Here is a 7,088-nt window from a genome sequence, read left to right on the forward strand (position 1 = left end):
TAATATAGGCCATATAGGCTATTATATTTGGTAAGCGTACTGGATGTAAATTCCTATGGAATGATGTACAAAATGTGAAAAGATACTGTAATCTGCTATCAAATAAAAGGCAACTTCATTCAAGTGGTCAATGGCTAAAGGGTAACCCATGGAACGTAGGGGATACGAGATATTACAACAATGCGTGAGCCCAAATATTTGGTATCCCCATTGTAAATGATGTTGTAAAGCAAAAGGAAGGGTGCTTTTTGGCAAATACTATGCTAAGCCATCCAACATTAGACCACGTCAAATTGAATCTTTGTAAGTTCTTACCCGAGAAACACAAGGGATACCAAATTTTATAGGCGATAGAGTCCATTATATATGGTGCCAGATATTAAAGCACTGCAGAAGCCGTAATATGTGGTATCCCATAGTACAATATTATGGAAAACTGAGGGAAGGATGCCATTTGGCAGAAAAATACTTTGTTCACCCAGACAACAGAATGTCATGTCCAATTGAATCCTGGTAAGTTCTATCCCGAGAAACATAGGGGATACCAAATATTATAGCCCTCATGAGACATTATATTTGGTATCCTTCGAAAGAACTAGATGTAAAAACGTGCGCAATGAAATCAAAAATGTGAAAATATATAGCAGTCTGCTAGCAAATAAAAAGCAACTTGAGTTGATATTTATTTATTTTAACCCCTTCAGCGTGGCGCGGATTTCCGCGCCACGCTGAAGGTTCCGTGCGCGGGCGGGGCCATGACGGAGCGGTTCCGTCATGTGCACAGCGCAACCGACGTGCATGACGGAACCGCTCCGTCATGCGCGTCGAAGGGGTTAATGTTTTATAGAGCGCGAACATGACCCATGAGGGTATCAGAGCGCTTTACATGGTTAACAAAGGAAAACAATAGAAAAACAGCAAAGTCTCAAGAGCAGAATATATAGGGGGGGAAGGGTTGTAGGGAGCATAGGGGCAAAGGGGACACAAAAGTGAGGTTACAGTTTAGGTTAGGGTTGGTGAAAACCGTAGCCCCACGGGTTCTCAATGGTGTGAGGTTGTAGAGCTGTGGAAGAAGCAATAGTCTTGGATTCAACCAGCATGTCATAGTGGCTGAGAAGGGGTCTTAGATCAGGAATTTACCCATGAGGAAGGTTTTGGCCTCCTTCTTGAAGTGTGCAAGAGAGGGGATTCTTCTGATATCGCGCGGGTATTAGTTCCAAATTCTTGGTGCTGCCCTGGAGAATGCCCTATTGTAGGTTCTTTTTTTACGAAAATGGGCGGGTCGGAGCAGGAGATTTTTGGTGGATCGGGAGTTCCTGTTTCATCCCGATAACACAAGTTCTGTGTTAGGTATGCAGGGGAGTTTGCGTATAGGGCCTTGTGTGTAATGCAAGCCCATTTCAGCTGTATTCTGGCCTCTAGAGGGAGCCAGTTTAGAGCTTTCAAGTGTGGAGAGATATGGTTGAATTTCTTGGTGCCTGTGAGTAGTCTGGCTGCAGCGTTGAGACAGGCTTTTAGAGGTGCCAAGGAGATCTTGGGTAATCCTGTGAGGGTGGAACATCCAAATTCCAGTCTGGAGAGGACTAGAGCTTGGACTGCCATTTTTAAGTCCGGAGCATCGATGAAGGATTTTAGTTTCCAAAGGTAGCTCAGGTGGAATCTGGCTGACTTGGCCATTGAATTAATGTGGTCTCGCATGTTCAGGTTGCAGTCGAGAAATATGGCCAGTGGCTTGGCAGAGTCCACAATGGTTGGCGGGCAATTTAAGGATGTGATGGCCTTGATCCACACCTGTATCTCCGGGTTGACTTTAGGGGGGGAGATCAGGAGAAATTCAGTTTTCTTAGCGTTGAGTTTTAGTTGGTTAGTGGCAAGCCACTGGACAGTTAGTTTCAGGGTTTCTCTCAGGGCGAGGATCTCCTCGAGTGATGAAATACTGATGTAAATTTGGCTGTCGTCCGCGTACATATGGTAGGAGATATTGGCGGAGCGAAGAACTTCAGTGAGAGGCTCTAAGTAAAGATTAAAGAGGGTAGGGGACAGGGTTGAGCCTTGGGGAACTCCAACCATGACCGGGGTGGGAGCTGATAGGTTGCCGTTAATGAGGAATCTCTGAGATCGGTTATGGAGGAAGGACCTGAACCATTCTAGGACAACGCCGTCCAAACCCATCCTGAGTTTAAGGCGTTCGAGTAATTTCTCATGATTGACCGTATCGAAGGCGGAAGATAGATCTAAAAGGATTAGGAGGCATGTTTTGCCTTGGTCAAGGGCTTGGAGGGCGTCATCCACAATGTGGAGCATAGTCGTTTCCGTGCTGTGCCCCGGTCTGAATCTGGATTGAAAGTCATCGAGTAGGTGGAAGTTGTTGATGTGTTGACTTAGTTGACTTAGTTGGTGTTGTACGCACTTCTCTAACACTTTGGCTAACAAAGGTATATTGGAGATTGGTCTGAAATTGTCTGGTGAGGCAGGATCCAGCGTTGTTTTTTTTAGAATAGGGAGGACTATCAAGAGAGAGGCGTTGATTATCACAGTCCAGCAAGGAACAATGGCATGGGAGGCAGCAGCAAGGCAGTTGGATGGTAGCGGGTCATTGAAGTGGTTATTTGGGTTTAAGGAAGAGAGGATTTTAGCAATGGAGTCTTCGTCATAGTATTCGAAGTCAGTCCAGCAAGCTTCGTTTTTGGGTGAGGTCAGTGAGGGTAGTGCAGAAGGAGGGGGTTGGTCATGAGGGGGTTGAGAGCAAGAGGCGGTACTGAGTTCAATTCCTAGAGAGGCGATTTTCTCAGCGAAGAAGGAGGGGAATTCGTCCGAGGATATAAGAGACTTAGGGGATTCTTTAGGGGTTTTGGCCAGCTTGTTTGAATGGTGTTCGACCAGTTCAAAGAGCTTGCGGGGTCTATTCGTGGCATTCCCCAGTTCAGATCTGAAGTATTCTTTTTTAGAGTTGAGGATGTGCTTGTTGTAGGAGTTTCTTGCCTGCCGGAGAAGTTTAAGGTGCTCAGTAGAAGGGTGCTGTCTCCAGATTCTTTCAGATTGTCGTAGGGATCTCCTCTCTGAGTTGAGGGAAGCGGAGAACCAGGGGTTTTTGTCTTTGATTTGTGTTCTTTTTAGTTTCAGGGGGGCAAGGTCGTCTAGAATGTTCGATATAGACGCCGAGTAGTGTTCATAGAGGTCATTGACTGTAATTATGTTCGAAGACGGGCGAAAGTCAAGCTGCAGCGAGCCTCCAGCTTCATAAGGTCAAGGTTTTTGGTGTTCCTAATCCAATGTTTGGGAATCACAGGTGGTGGTGTCTTTGTCTTGAGTGATCCAGGTAAGATGAAGGAGATGACGTGGTGGTCGGACCAGTCACAAGGGTCTATGGAGATGAGCTTGACTGAGGATTCCTTAGATATGATCCAGTCAAGGGTGGCTCCTTTTGAGTGAGTTGGTAGAGAGCAGGCTTGAGTCAGGGCTTGGTCAGTTAGGAGGTCTTTGATGGTGTTGACGTAAGGATCATTGGGGTCATTCCAATGCAGGTTGAACTCACCAAGGAAGATCTCTTTGGAATTAGAGGAAATTTTAGATGTGATGACTTCCAGGAGGTGATCGGTGAAAGAGTCATTTGAACCTGGGGGGGTGGTAAAAGATGTGCAAATTGCAGAGATGTAAGGCGTTGCTGGAGATGGAGAGGGCGAGGTGTTCGCAGGAGTCGGTAGTGTCCGTTCCGAGTTCCTTGACCAGGAGGAAGGATCGGTAGATGCAGGCGATGCCTCTACCCTTCCTGCTAGACTGCCTGTCTAGTCTAGCAATGTTGTAGTTAGGAGGGACTAATACGTCCAGACAAGGGGAAGAGTATTCATTGAGCCAGGATTCGGTTAGAATAGCTAAGTCCAAGTTTTTGTTCACGATGAGGTCAGTGATATCGGATGCATGTTTAACTGCCGATCGGCAGTTGATTAAGAGACCAGATAGTGGGGGGTCTAGGGGAGTGCCCAGTGTCTGGGTGGATAGGAGTATAGCCGCAAGATTGCTTTTAACCACATTTCTGTTATGTCGGGTGGCTGGCCTATTGGGGTTGATGGTGACCGTGCTGATGGGGTGTTCATGACCTGTGTCAGGTGGGCAAGAGTTGACTTGGGCAGTGTTGTAGTCTTGGAGGATAGCAAGGATTTTGTCTCCCGGGAGGTCAAGTGGGGTAGGGGAGGTGGGGAGATTGTAGGTGAGTGCCAGAGCTCGGGATTCCTCCTCAGAAAGGCGGCAGGGTTGCTTGCGCGGGCGTAGGTATCTCAGGGGAAGCGGGAAAGGGTGCTTGGGAGGCTCCGCTAACTGTGCGGGGGGAAGGGTAGGTGTGGCTGAAGTTAGAAAGGGAGAGCTCTGCAAGGTGCAGGAGGTTCATAAGGTCCAGAATGGAGCTATGGATGTTCTGGGTTAGATTGGACGCTCTGGAGTGCAAAGTTTCGAGATCGGTAAAGGCTGGGGGTGTTAACTGGGAGGGGGGCGAAGGTTCGGGAACCGTGCCGGTGGCATTTAACGGCAGCAGAGGCGACAGGTTAGCATGAGCTGACTCTAGTGTCTTTGGAGGCGTAACTGTCTCGCAGTTACTGAGGGTGGTGGGCGGGGCGGTGAGCAGAGGACTGGGGGTGACTCTGTTAGAAGTGCCGAGGGGCGAGCGGTAGAGGTTTGTCTGATCCACGTTAGGGCCCGGTGAGGGGCTAGTCCGAGCTGTGAAAGGGGTCTTTGAGAGAGTGCCGGTCTCCCAGTTTGTTTTTGAGGGGGGTAGGTGGGAGGGGATCGATAGTGTAGGGGTGGGTCCCTGGCTAGGGTCGGAAGATATGCTGGGGGGAAGGATGAACTATGGTGGGGGCCGTAGGGGGAGTATGCCGGTTGCTAGGCATAGTAGGCTGGCAGGATGGAGGGCTGCTGGTGATGGAGTCAGTTCTCCTGTCCGTATCGTGAACGTGGTTTCTGAGGAGGGTGAAGCGGTCAGTGAATTTATTAAGGTTAATGGTTGTGGCTTGGACAAGGACTATGCCGCTTTTGTAGAGGGTGATGGTGAGGTCTGCTCGGAGGGTATAATAGCGAGTTTGGTGCCATAGGGAATGTTTCTTGTTGAGCGAACATTCAGAAGCTGTGTTAAGGTTTTTTGCCAGGCGGCGTTTTTTTCTGAGTAGAAGATAAGGTCATTTATGCAAGTGCCACTGACCGCGTTGAAGCACAGGTCTGATATCAGCATCTCAGGGTGGCGTGCTGAATGATTTAGCAGCGGTTTTGGAAAGGTTGGGGGGGTAGACTAGAGTAAAGGAGTTTTCCCCAGCCCTCGAAATGGCAGGGCGAGACGTGTTGGCTGGGGAAGGGCACTGATTTAGGCAAGAGTGTAATAAGGCAGCGGTAGGGATGGGTCTCTCAGTAAACAGGTGTGGGAGCGGCAGGAGTCACAGGAGAGATTCTCATGTAGCAAGCATGCGTAGGGGAAGGACAATAGTGAGTTTGAGAAGGTTACAGAAGACTGTAGCAGACACAAGTGCAGTTAGGAGCGATATGAGGATGTTACGTGCAGGTTAATAGGTAGACGAGTCTGCAGGCACAGCAATGGAGCATTGGTGTAAAAATAGCAAAGTTTAGAGGCAGCGCTGGGGTCAGGTACTGTGGGGCGGGTCGAGGATGTCTAGGCGGTCACCAATTTGGAGACGGGCGTAAGGTTCAGACCAGGATTATGATCTGTACGGGTGTTAGCTGTAGCAACATATACTAGATTGCAGTGAAGTACTTTAGAGTAGGGAGCATTGAGGTAGAGCAGCGAAGTTGTAAGGCAGCGCCATCTTAAAGTCAGGCAGGCTGCGCTTGGATATTTAGGCGCGGATTGTATTTTTAAAAAGTACCCCATTTAGTATTTGTGTAATAATTATTTGGTTATTTTCCCCTGTTTTTAAAAGGTCACTCTCACCTGCATTCTAAATCGGGCCCTCACCGCTGCTTTAGCGGGTTACCCCCAGCGCGCTCTGTGCCCTCTCTTGCATTCTCGGCGCCATTTTGGATAGGGGAGGCTGTCAGGAACAGACGCGACGTAGCGCTCCAGCTGTCAGGTGGCTCTGGTTAGAGCCCTATATATCTCTGTCATGCTGACGCGCAGCGTGTTCGCGCAGCGTGTGCGCCGTATTCACGCCAGAGTCCAGCCCGTCTGTGCCCGTCCGCGATAAGGACGGGCTGGATGGCGGAAGGACTGACTACAACGACCGGGTGAATACTAGGATAGCCTACACGAGGCAGGAGTTCTTTGCTTTAAAACCGTCTAAACTTTTATGCCATCACGGGTATGTTCCGGAGGGGTTCCTGACCTTCCCCAGTTGTCAATGTTTCCGGTCTTCTGCTCGGGGACCGATCCTTTCAGCTGCTGATTCAAGGCCTAAATTCGGTACTAATGTGAGGAGCAATAAGGGTTTTCTTTTAAACGCAAGGTCCTTAATTAAAAACAATCTCGCCTTTAAGGATTTTGTACTGACTAGAGTCCCGGACTGGGTTTTCATAACTGAAACCTGGGCCAAGGATTCCTCAGGTCCGGATCTTGTGCAGGCAGTCCCGGAAGGCTACATCTTAGTGAGGATGGATAGAGTGGGTCGGATGGGGGGTGGGATTGGTATCCTTCATAGGGACCATCTGTCCTGCCATATTACTCCCTTAGAGGATCTCCAGGATTCATTTCAGGCTCTCCAATTCTCCATCAATGGATCATACAGAGTGCAGTTCAAGGGCCTTCTTATTTACAGACCCCCGGGACCAAAATTGATTTTGGCCATCAGGTGCTTAAGATCTTAGAGTCACATTTTGGTTCTGACCACTTCACCGTTCTAGGGGATGTAAACTTTCATCTGGAGAATCTGGAGTTAACTGAAACTCAATCTCTTCTGGATATCTTCTCTGGGTGTGGGTTGATACAGTTAGTTAAAGGCCCCACCCACACGGCTGGCCATACGCTTGATGGGGTATTCTCCAATGATACTCGGTTGGCCACTGAAATGCCTTTTCCTCTTTCATGGTCCGACCATTATGCGATCCCTCTGGTTTTAACGACCGCTTTGGCTAGCAATAAGGGAAATGAGTCT

This window comes from Triturus cristatus, chromosome 1_1 (genome assembly GCF_964204655.1).
Source record: "Triturus cristatus chromosome 1_1, aTriCri1.1, whole genome shotgun sequence".
NCBI lineage: Eukaryota > Metazoa > Chordata > Amphibia > Caudata > Salamandridae > Triturus > Triturus cristatus.